This window comes from Bos indicus x Bos taurus, chromosome 15 (assembly GCF_003369695.1).
Source record: "Bos indicus x Bos taurus breed Angus x Brahman F1 hybrid chromosome 15, Bos_hybrid_MaternalHap_v2.0, whole genome shotgun sequence".
In the NCBI taxonomy this organism is placed as follows: Eukaryota; Metazoa; Chordata; class Mammalia; order Artiodactyla; family Bovidae; genus Bos; species Bos indicus x Bos taurus.
Window position 1 is genome coordinate 83,319,759 of NC_040090.1, and position 12,850 is coordinate 83,332,608.

The 12,850-nt window shown below is 37.0% G+C and overlaps 1 pseudogene; it reads left to right on the plus strand.

Annotated features, from left to right (window-relative positions):
• The first annotated feature begins 6,149 nt into the window (after positions 1-6,149).
• Positions 6,150-7,081, plus strand: LOC113905080 (annotated as a pseudogene).
• The last annotated feature ends 5,769 nt before the right edge of the window (positions 7,082-12,850 follow it).

Genomic DNA, 12,850 nt, shown 5'->3' on the forward strand with positions numbered 1-12,850 from the left:
ATTTATTTGTCTTTAATTGGAAAATATTTTCTTTACAATATTGCATTGGTTTTTGCCATACATCACCATGAATCAGCCATAGAGACAGTGGTCATTTTGCCATTTTTTAAAATATTTTGTCCATGTGGGATTTTATCATGCAGAAAATTTAAATGTACTATATGATTTTTTATGAATTTGCTTTAGCACTTTGCTTTAAAAATTTTCCTATACTATGATAGAAATTCTTTCTAATTATTTTTCAAACACTTTTTCTAATTTTGCTTGATACATTTATATCTTTCAATTATCTGGAATATAATCTTTTTATGTGCCCTATGAGGTGCTTTTTTTCCTCCAGAAAGTAATTCAAAGTCCTCACACCCAGTTACTGAAAAGTTCATTATTTTACATCAACTTAAAATTTCAATAAAGCATAGACTAAATTTCAACATATTTATATGTTTACTTATTGACTATGTTCAAGTGAAGCAATTTGTCTTTAGCAGTTACTCTTTAACTGCCATAGTTTTATAATATGCTTCAATTCTGAAAGGTATGTCTTTCCTTTGTGTACTTTCTTTTAAAAAGTTAGGTTAACTATGTTGGTTATTAACTGTTTCTGAAGTTTGAAATCAAATTCTCAAATTCAGGAAAATTGTCAGAACTTTTGTTTTAATTGCTGAATATATTGATTAATTTAGAAAAAAACAACATTCTTTTAAGGTCAGATGGAGTAAAATGCAGTATTCAATTGCTCTTATAACATTTCAGAAACACATGTATCAATGCATAAGCTTTATCTTTTTATGAAATGGAACCTTGAGTGTAACAGTTTTGTGAAATATTTTATAGCAGGTTGAATATAGGAAGAGATGTAGTGTTATATTTTGCACCAAAGAGAAATTTCATTTTAATTAAAATATTCTGTGACTTGGTCCTGTGAGCATGTAATGAGCCACTTTTTTTTTTTTTTAAGTTTCAATTCAAAGAAGCACAAGGTGATGGAAGACACTGAGTGTAAATGAATCTTTGAATGCAGTCTGCCATTCCTTTCATGATGCTGTCATAAAAGGAAATGCTAGAAAGTGGGACTAAAGGAAAAAAAAAAAACGATGAAATTTCCTATGTTAGGCTGGAGTGTAACTGGGTTGATTACTGGAAGACAAAATGTACTGCTCAGCTGCTCAGTCGTGTTTGACTCTTTGAAACCCCATTGAGTGTAGCCCCCGAAGCTCCTCTCTGTGTGAAATTTTCTAGGCAAGAAAACTGGAGCAAGTTGCCATTTCCTACTCCAGGGGATCTTCCTGACCCAGGGGTCAAACCTGCATCTCTTGCATCTCCTGCATTGGCAGGATTCTTTATCACTGTGCCACTGAGGAAACCAAATGTACCAGAAGCCCATACAATGGAGCAAACTTTCTCCAGAGATGTGTTCTTTGCTCTTTCTTGGCCTCCATTTTGAAACTGTTCATGAGAAAGTTTCTTAAGACACTTTCTGAAATTGTCACCCAGATGTTCCAAATTTAAAATTATGGCCTCATTGAAATCTAATGATGTTATTAAACTGTCAGAATGTAGCATACATTTAGTTACTGGGGAGGACTAAGAATCATAGCGATCCTCCTGCCCTTGAAGAACAAATAGCCTCCATGCTATTTCATATGTACCAGAGACTGCAAAATCACTCTTAAGGCAGAATACTGAAATTTCATCTAAAACTTAACCCCCTCCCCCACCACTGCAATGTTTCATCTTGTATTTGTTCTGCCCTTCATAGTAGATGTGAGACTGAGGAATTTACCATAATTGCATGTTAATTTTTCTTGGAATATAATTGCTTTACAATGTTGTGTTAGTTTCTGCTGCACAATGAAGTGAACCAGCTATATGTATACATATATTTCCTCTCTCTTGAGTCTCCCTTCCACCTACCCATCCCACGCATTTAGGTCATCACACAGCATCAAGCTGAGTTTCCAGTCTTTTATAGTGTGTTCCCACTAGCTAGCTAGCTATTTTACACATGGTGGTGCATATATGTCAATCCTAATCCCCCAATTTGTTTCACCTTCATTTTCCTCCACTGTGTCCACATGTCCATTCTCTATGTCTATGTCTCTATTTCTGCCTTGGAAATATGTTCATCTGTACCATTTTTCTAGATTTCTCATATATAATTATTAATATGCAATATTTCCTTTTCTCTTTTCTGACACTTCATTCTGTTTGACAGACCCTAGGTCTATCCACATCTCTACAAATGACCCTATTTTGTCATTTTTATGGCTGAGTAATATTCCATTGTGTATTTGTACCACATCTTCTTTATCCACTCACCTGTCATTGGGCATTTAGGCTGTTTCCATGCCCTAGCTATTGTAAATAATGCTGCAATAAATACTGGGGTACATGTGTCTTTTTGAATTCTGGTTCTCTCAGGGTATATGCCCAGGAGTGGGCTTGTTTGTTCATATTGTAGTTCTATGGTTAGTTTCTTTAAGGAATATTCATACTGTTCTCTACAGTGACTGTATCAACTTACATTCCCTCTAACCATGAAACAAGGTATTCTTTTCTCCACACTCCCCCCAGCATTTATTGTTTGTACATTTTTTTGATAATGGCCATTCTGACTGTTGTGAGGTGAAACCTCATTGTAGTTTTGATTTTTGTTTCTCTGATAATTAGTGATATTGAACATCTTTTCATGTGTCTCTTGACCTTCTGTATGTTTTCTTTAGAGAGATGTCTCTTTAGGTTTTCTGCCCATTTTTTGATGGTTATTTGCATTTTGATATTGAACTCCATGAGCTGTTGGTATATTTTGGAGATTAATCCTTTGTCTGTTGCTCCATTTACAAATGTTTTCTCCCATTCTGAATGTTATCTTCTCAACTTGCTTATGGTTTCCTTTGCTGTACAAATGCTTTTGAGTTTAATTAGGACCTATTTGCCTTTTTTTTTTTTTTCACTCAGCTAGGAAGTGGGTCAAAAATCTTGCTTACGTCAGAGTATTTCTCCTATGTGTTCTTCTAACAATTGTATAGTGTCCAGTTTTACAAATAGGTGTTTAGTCCATTTTGATTTTATTTTTGGGTATGATATAGTAGGCCAGTTTTCCCAACACCATTAATGAAAAGACTGTCTTTTCTCATTGTATATTCATGCCTCGTTTGTCATACATTAGGTGCTTATAGGTATGTAGGCTTATTTCTGAGCTTCTATCCTGTATCATTTGTCTATGTTTGTTTATATTTTTATTTTTGTGCCAGTAAAATTCTGTCTTGATTACTTTAGCTTTGCAGTATAGTTTGAAGTCACAGATTTTGATACCTCAGCTCTGTATTTCTTTCACAAGATTACTTTGAATATTTGGGGTCTTTTTTGCTTCCATCAGGTGGTTCAGTTCAGTCACTCAGTCATGTCTGACTCTTTGAGATCCCATAGATTGTGTTTCCATACAAATTGTAAAAAATTTTGTTCTAATTCTATGAAGAATGCTACTGGTAATTTTATAGGGATTTCATTGAATCTATAGATTGATTTGAATAGTATATTCATTTTCACAATATTTATTCTTCCAATCCAAGAACATAGTATATTTCTCCATCTGTTTGTATCGTCTTCGGTTTCTTTCATTTCAGTGTTTTATAGTTTTCTGAGTATAGGTCTTTTGCTTCATTAGATAAGTTTATTCCTAGGCATTTTATTCTTTATGTTGCAGTGGTAAATGGGGTTTTCTCCTTATTTTTTCTTTCTGCTCTTTCATTGTTAGTGTATAGGAATGCAGGGGATTTCTGTGCATTAGTTTTCTATCTTTCAACTTTACCACATTTGTTGATTAACTCCAGTAGTTTTCTGGTGACATCTTTAGGATTTTCTATGTGTAATATTATGTCATCTGCAAACACATATTTTTACTTCTTCTTCTCCAACTTATATTATTTTCTTTATCTTCTCAGATTGCCATGGCCGGGACTTCACAAACTATGTTGAATAATAGTGGTGAGAGTGGACAGCGTTTTCTTGTTCATGATTTTAGGGGAATGCTTTCACCACTGAGAATGGTATTTGCTCTATATTTGTCATAGATGGCCTTTATTATCTTGAGGTAGGTTCCTTCTATGCCCACTTTCTGAAGAGTTTTTACCATAAGTAGGTGTTGAATTTTGTCAAAATTTTTTCTACTTCTATTGAGATGATTCAGTCAGTTCAGTCACTCAGTTGTGTCCAGCTCTTTGTGATCCCATGGAGTGCAGCACACCAGGCTTCCCTGTCCATCACCAACTCCAGGAGCTTACTCTAACTCATGTCTACTGAGTCGGTGATACCATCCAACCATCTCATCCTTTGTCATCCCTTTCTTCTCTTGCCTTTAATCTTTCCTAGGATAAGGGTCTTTTCTAATGAGTCAGTCCTTCACATCAAGTGGCCAAAGTATTGGAGTTTCAGCTTTAGCATCAGTCCTTCCAATGAATATTCAGGACTGATTTCCTTTAGGATTGACTGGTTGGATCTCCTTGCAGTCCAAGGGAGTCTCAAGAGTCTTCTTCAACACCACAGTTCAAAAGCATGAATTCTGCAGTGCTCAGCTTTCTTTATGGTCCAACTATCACATCCATACAGGATTACTGGAAAAACCATAACTTTGACTAGATGGACCTTTGTCAGCAGGGTAATGTCTCTGCTTTCAAATATGCTGAGTTTTTATTCTTTAATTTGTTAATATGGGGTATCACCTGAATAGAGAAGTTCCTTTAGCATTTGTTGTAAACCTAGTTTGGTGTTGCAGAATTCTCTTAGCTTTTGCTTGTTAGTAAAGCTTTTGATTTCTCTGTCAAATCTAAGATCCTTGCTGGGCAAAGTAATGTTGGTTGTAGAATTATCTCTTTCATCACTTTAAATAGATCCTATCACTCCCTTCTGGGCTGCAGAATTTCTGCTGAAAAATCAGCTGATAGCCTTATGGGGATTTCTTGTACATTGTTTTTTGCTTTTCCCTTTCAGTTTTAATATTTTTCCTTTGCATTTATTTTTTGTTACTTCAATTAATATTGTTTTGGTGTGTTTCTCCTACAGTTTATCCAAGGTGGGAGGAACTGTCAGAGCTTCCTAGACTTGAGTGGCCATTTCCTTTCCCACATTAAAGAAGTTTTCAAGTATAATCTTTTCAAATATCTTGTCAGGCTCTTTCTTTTTTCCTTCTTCTTCCTGAGACCCCTAAAATTTGAACGTTAGTGTGTTTAGTGTTGTCTCAGATTTCTCTGAGATTGTCTTCAATTGTTTTCATTTTGTGTTTATTCTGCTCCTCAGTAGTCATTTCCACCATTCTATCTTCCAGCTTAGTTACTCATTTTTTAAGCCTCAGTTATTGTGCTATTGATTCCTTCTAAAGTACTTTTCATCTCAGTTATTGTGCCATTCATCTCCACATCTTTTCCTTAGTCCTGATATGTTTTTATTGAACATTTCTTATATTTTCTCAATCTTTGTTTGCACTCTATTTTTTTGTGATTTTGGATAATCTTTACTGTCATTACTCTAAATTTTTTTCTCATGTAGTTTAAAAAATATAAGAATATATTTTCTCTTTATATATTTGGTTTTGTAGATTTTTACCTTGCTCCTTTGTCTGTAACATATTTTTTTCTTGCCTTTTTTTTTTTGGATGGGACTGTGTTCCTGTCTTACTAATTATTTGGCCCAAGGTTTCCAGCACTGGGGTTTGCAGAGAGTTGGGTAGAGCCAGGTCTTGGTGTTGAAATGTGGACCTCTGGGAGATCTCACCAGAGTTAATATTCTCCAGTCACTCAGAGGTTCCTCCCATCTTCTTGGGCGTTGACATCCCCACCACTGTCAGCTAGGTTCCCTAAGGTGGGGAGATGCAGACTCTGCATTCTCCTTGGCTCCACCTCAATAAGTCGATTATTTTTTGCTATTATTGTCACTGTATGTCTTGTCTAATAAACTTTATGTGTGGATGAGATGTGTGTATTTTGTATACTTCTGTACCCTTATCAGCAGTTATAATGTTTGTATCATTTGGAAACACCAATATATATTTATTGACTAGATGAATGACTTTTGAAATACATAAATAATTTGAAAAAGTTGTGTGTTTCAGGTATACTAACTTACCCTTCTAAACAATCAAACCCACAGAAGCAATGGGACATGAAAATGTCACAGAATTTACCCTACCGGGGCTTTTTACTGATGAACATATGAAAGTTGCCTGCTTTGTGCTGTTTTTACTTTGCTATATTGAGATTCTCTCAGGGAACATGCTCATTCTTCTCACCATCAGGGGAAGCTGCCTCAGTGAACAGTCCACGTACTTTTTCCTCAGCTATCTGCCCTTGATGGATGTCTGCTTCACCTCCACGGTGGCACCCAAATTGATCACTGACTTGCTGGCCCAACAGAAGACCATCTCCTACAACAGCTGCATGGCCCAGATGTTTTCTGCCCACTTCTTTGGAGCCACTGAGATGTACATATGATGTTCATATGCCCATTTCTTTGGAACCACTGAGATGTTCATATGACTGCTATGCTGCCATCTGCAGACCTCTTCACTACATGGTCATCATGAACAGACAGGTGTGCTATGTCCTTGTAATGGCTTCTGCTATGGGAGCCTTTAGCCATTCAATCATTCAAGTATTAATTATTATTGGACTTCCTTTCTGTGCCCCCAGTCAAATAGACCACTATTTCTGTGATGTATTCCCTTTGCTGAAGCTGACCTCCATGGACACTAGACTGTGGGTGATTGCAATCATTACCACCACAGGGGTGTTGTCCATTTTGACCTTTGTTGCCTTGGTGATTTCTTACATCATCATCCTGTCCACCCTAAGGACTCACTCATCCAAGGTCCGCCTGCAAAGCCCTCTCCACCTGTGGTTCACACATCACTGTGGTCTTCAGGTTCTTCTTGCCCCTCATCTTCACCTATGTTCCCATGGTTGATTCTGTCAGGAACGACAAGGTCTTTGCCATGTTTTACACCGTGATTGCCCCCATGTTCAACCCTCTCATCTACACCCTGAGAAACACAGACATGAAAAATGCCACGAGGAAAGTGTGGGGCTGAGATAAACTCTCTGCAGGAAAATGAAGCCTCTGGCTGTCCTGCCCTTTGTCGGATCTAGTTTTACCCACACAATCATTAATGTTGACAAGTACAACAGATACAGAAGGATCGTGTGCTGTCATTCAAAGCTGCAACCCTGAAGAGTGAAGCCCTCCTCAGCCACTGTCCATCTGTCACTTGACTGAGACTCCCTACAAGGGGAGTGGATCAGACGCCCTTCAGGTACTTTCCAGCTCTGACATTCTGGAACATTCTGGCCTTTGTATTCCCTGACATGGCGAGTGCATTTCAGCACCTTTTTTCAGGGAAAGTTGTGAAAACTGCATGGTTGGGTTTTCTGACCTCTTTCAGGAAACAGATAATCTTGAGTGAGACATCTCTCACAGAGGTTTCTTAAAACACTTTTTTTTTTTTTTTTTGAGGTTTCCACTGCAATACTTTAATTTTTTTTACATTAACGAATCCTGCATCTAAAACAATGTATTGCATATAATTATTCTACTTATGCTATACTTACAGAAATTCTAATTAAAACTTAGTACCTTATTGTAGATAATTAAAAGTCTTGAAAAATGAGCAATTCATTTTTTTAAATTTTATTTTATTTAACTTTACAATATTGTATTGGTTTTGCCAATGAGCAATTCTTTTCGTTTTTATAAATGCAATTCTATGACCATATTTATCACTTTATTTAAACAATCTTCATGAGTATGTAAAACTTATGTTCTTTGTAAATGTGCAACATGGATTATCTCCCATTCTGTGAAATGTCATGAGCTTAAGAAGGCATATAGCTGAAGAAATGGATGCTCCTGGGATGCATTTTGTTAATCCTCGCTCTCATCATGCTAATAATGTATTTTGATGGTGTCTTCCATTAGTCAAACTAGGTAAATCTGTCTCATTTTCCCTCATTTTCATTCTACGGAGAAATAAAGGTGATTAGACTAAGAAACAGGCATAGCCAGCTGACAACTGGGGCATAAACTAAAATATTTTTTGGCACATTAAGGTGTTTCCTTAATTTAGAAAAGAATCTTCAATCTTCATGAATTTTAAAGAGAATTCTGAGGTCAGGATTCTGATCTCAGACATCTCTTAGGTGTCTAGGGTCATCTAAGACTCGGAGGGTGTGTTCACCAAGTTCTCAACTATGAGAGACACAGACTTTTATCTTCTGGTGCTCCACCTTCTTCGCCATTGATCTCACTAAGAAATTGTACTGTGTACTCTTAAAGAATTACTGTCCCTTGTTCAACAGGAATATGCACTCTAAAATGAAGTACACACATGCAGAAATTAGGTATATGTTGAAGATTTCAGCAATAGTGTTTCTCTTCCAAGAAGTCCCTGACATGTGTTCTGCTTGAAAATTTAGAAATCTTAGAACATAAAGGGAGGCAGAAAAATAATGTAATATCTAGCAAAGGAGAAAAAAAGACAGTAGCAGAGCAAGTCAGGGTTTCTTTTTGATGTAGGTCTGGTGGTGACTACTTTCTGGTGTATTATCGGATTCAGGAAGGTAAAGGAGAACAGAAATGTCTATAGCTGCAGGGGCAGCTAATTCAAGTGTCTATTTTTCATAAGCTTGCCTTTGATGCTTAGTTAGGCCACTTTCTCCAGTAATGAATTACACTTTCTTATTGTGAAAATTCAGTATTGTTTTTTTTTTGCAGAAGACGACAAAGCTTTAAGAATCTGTTCGAATATAGCTTGGATTTACCTGTTGTTAACTCTCTTCTGCAATTAATCAACAAAGGAGGGGTGAAAATGAAGCTACCCAAGTGTGATTATCACTATATCCTTCTCTTCCCACATATTGTTCATGGAAAAATAGAGAGAGGGAGACTTGCTGCAGACTTAGGTATTTAGAATTTGTCCTGTGTTTATATAACCAATCTCCTTCCCATTCTCTTTAGCTAGCCTTTTATACTACTCCTTTCAATTAGCTAACTCTAAATATAATTTTTAAAAAATTAATTCAGTAATATGCCTCAGAACCCCTACTCCCACAGTTTGATCACACCATTCTTGGATAAGTCAGATTAAAAAGCCATTCCAAACTCAAGGATTATTCAATAAGCATTAAGAATCCTTGTTCATGTGTCTTTGGGTCAGCTGGGGTTCAGTTGATCTAGGTCAATCTTGACCAGGCTTCATTCCAAACCTCAGGGTGGGTTCACATATATCTTATGTTGTTTTATTTTTTCTAATGAAGAAAATGGAAGTTCTATCTTAGTCTTCTGAGACTGAATTTTTTTTTTAAATTTTTTTTAAATTAATTTTATTTTATTTTTAAACTTTACATAATTGTATTAGTTTTGCCAAATATCAAAATGAATCCACCACAGGTATACATGTGTTCCCCATCCTGAACCCTCCTCCCTCCTCCCTCCCCATACCATCCCTCTGGGTCGTCCCAGTGCACTAGCCCCAAGCATCCAGTATCGTGCATCAAACCTGGACTGGTGACTCTTTTCATATATGATATTAAACATGTTTCAATGCCATTCTCACAAATCAGCCCACCCTTTCCCTCTCCCACAGAGTCCAAAAGACTGTTCTATACTGAGACTGAATTTTACATTCTATATGTGTTATATCTGAGTGTACCACTGACTGTTATGAAACTACAGCAATGCACATCACCCTCTATACTGTGGTGCACTTACCTTGTGGATCTTTATATATATATAATATATATATATATCATAATATATAATATATACCATATATATGATATATATCATTATATATATCAATATATATATTATATATATAATATATTATATAATAGTATAATATAATATATATAATGTATAATATATAACATATATAATTATAATTAATATAATATATAAAACAATATATAGTAATATAATATATATTATATATATTATATCACATGCATAATATATATACAATATATATTATATACATTTATATATAGTGTGTGTATATATATATATATATAAAGATCCACAAGGTAAGTGCACCACAGTATAGAGAGTTATGTGCATTGATGTACTTTCATAACAGTCAGTGGTACACTCAGATATCACACATATAGAATGTAAAACTCAGTCTCAGTATAGAACTGTCTTTTGGACTCTGTGGGAAAGGGAGAGGGTGGGATGATTTGGCAGAATGGCATTGAAACATGTTTAATATCAAATATGAAAAGAGTCACCAGTCCAGGTTCGATGCATGGGAGAAATATCAATAACCTCAGGTATGTAGATGACACCACCCTTATGGCAGAAAGTGAAGAGGAACTAAAAAGCCTCTTGATGAAAGTGAGGGTGGAGAGTGAAAATGTTGGCTTAAAGCTCAACATTCAGAAAACAAAGATCATGGCATCCGGTCCCATCACTTCATGGGAAATAGATGGGGAAACAGGGGAAACAGTGTCAGACTTTATTTTTTTGGGCTCCAAAATCACTGCAGATGGTGACTGCAGCCATGAAATTAAAAAACGCTTACTCCTTGGGAGGAAAGTTATGTCCAACCTGGATAGCATATTCAAAAGCAGAGACATTACTTTGCCAACAAAGGTCCGTCTAGTCAAGGCTATGGTTTTTCCTGTGGTCATGTATGGATGTGAGAGTTGGACTGTGAAGAAGACTGAGCGCTGAAGAATTGATGTTTTTGAACTGTGGTGTTGGAGAAGACTCTTGAGAGTCCCTTGGACTGCAAGGAGGTCCAACCAGTCCATTCTGAAGGAGATCAGCCCTGGGATTTCTTTGGAAGGAGTGATGCTAAAGCTGAAACTCCAGTACTTTGGCCACCTCATGCGAAGAGTTGACTCATTGGTAAAGACTCTGATGCTGGGAGGGACTGGGGGCAGGAGGAGAAGGGAACGACAGAGGATGAGATGGCTGGATGGCATCACTGACTCGATGGACGTGAGTCTGAGTGAACTCCAGGAGTTGGTGATGGACAGGGAGGCCTGGTATGCTGCGATTCATGGGGTCGCAAAGAGTCGGATATGACTGAGTGACTGAACTGAACTGATTATATATATATATATATATATATATGTATATGTGTATATATATATATATATATATGTGTATATGTGTATATATATGCTAAACTTGTAGAAAAAGGAATACTTGTAAGATTTTAATTAAGTGATGAAGTTGTATTGTACTTCAAACACAAAACAAGCCAGGTTATCATGTAAGAACTGAATACATCAGACCACTGTCAAAATAAGGCACTCCCATGAGCAGTCTCCCTGAGCTCCTGTGATTGAGATTGACTCTGACAAACTTCTGTGAAGTTTATAAAATCAGTGCAGCAAACCTGAATACCCTTTCATATTGATCTTGAGAAGGCAGCTGTGAGCAGTAGAATCATGAGTGATCTTAATTCCCTGCCCAAGATTTGAACCTGGGTAGCCTGGCTGGGGTGGCTCAGATGGTAAGGAATCCACTTGCAATGCAGGATACCGGTGTTTGATCCCTGGGTTAGGAAGATCCCCTGAAGAAGGGCATAGCAACCCACTACAGTATTCTTGCAAGCAGAATCCATGGACAGAGGACTACAGTCCATGGGCTTGCCAAGAGTTGGGCATGACTAAGTGACTAAGACACACACAACCTGAATGGAAACCAGGAATCTTAGCCACCAAACGAGCTAGGGCTAAGAGGCTAGAAGCTGTTTTTCCCTGAATCTCTGTCCCCAGTGAAAAATTCCTTTGCCATGTAGGCAAAAACTGTAAATGAAGATACAAAGTTTATTATTAGAGATGTAGCACAGCAAGAAGTGGGAGAGTACATAGAGAAACTGCTTGTTAAGACAGAAGCAAGGCCTGAGACACACACTCAGAGATAAAGAGTGTGGGTGTCCCTCCGAGTGAGGGGTAGTGCGGTAAGGAGGTATTTAAGTCATTTATATAGGTCAGTTCTTTCAGGTTTTATCTATCTTTAGCCAATTATCTGCTTTCTTTTTCCACACTTGACCTAACCTGGGGCACTCCCCTGGATGAGCAAACACCCCCCTCACCCCCGCCACCCCACCAAGAAGGATCTTGGAAGATCCTTCTGGGAAGAATAAGACTCATTATAGCCTGCCATTACCACTTGGCTTTTGACCCAGATGAAGCCTTCCTGCACATGCGTAATTTCTCCCTTGTCTCACAAAGAAGAGGAGGAAGGTCCCTTAATCTTTCACTCAAACAAGGTTTTGCCACTCTTTGTCCTTGCCTTGACTATTCCTTTGGCTATTGCCATGACTATTTTCTTAAGATGCTTACAAGAGACAAACACTGGCTATTTACCCTGTTTATGTTGTTACTTTCATTTCCCAGAGCAAACAGGAAGCTGTAAATGCCTTAACTGGAGCCCACCTATCCATTGTCTCAGAAAATGCCAACAGTTTTAAGTATTCAGCCTGAAGCTCACTTTTCACCCCATGAAATGTAAACAGGAGAGCAGCTGTAAACATCTACATTGGAGTCCATCTGTCTCCTACATCAATATGTTTTGTTTCTAGGTCTTTGAGAGTATTGAATTTGTCAGCTTGTACATTCTTCAGAACTTCAGATCATCAATATAAATAACTCTCAGTAGTCAAGTCTTTGATGCAGAAACATAAAGGAAAGAATATTGTGGAAAAATTTATACATGAACTACATTAATTTATTCCACAATTTTCTAAATTCAGTTCAAATTTAGTTTCCTTTTAAATAGTAGAACAGATGGGAATATATAACCCTTTGGAATTGATTGATTCAAAGACCCTTTTGTGCTCTAAGATCAA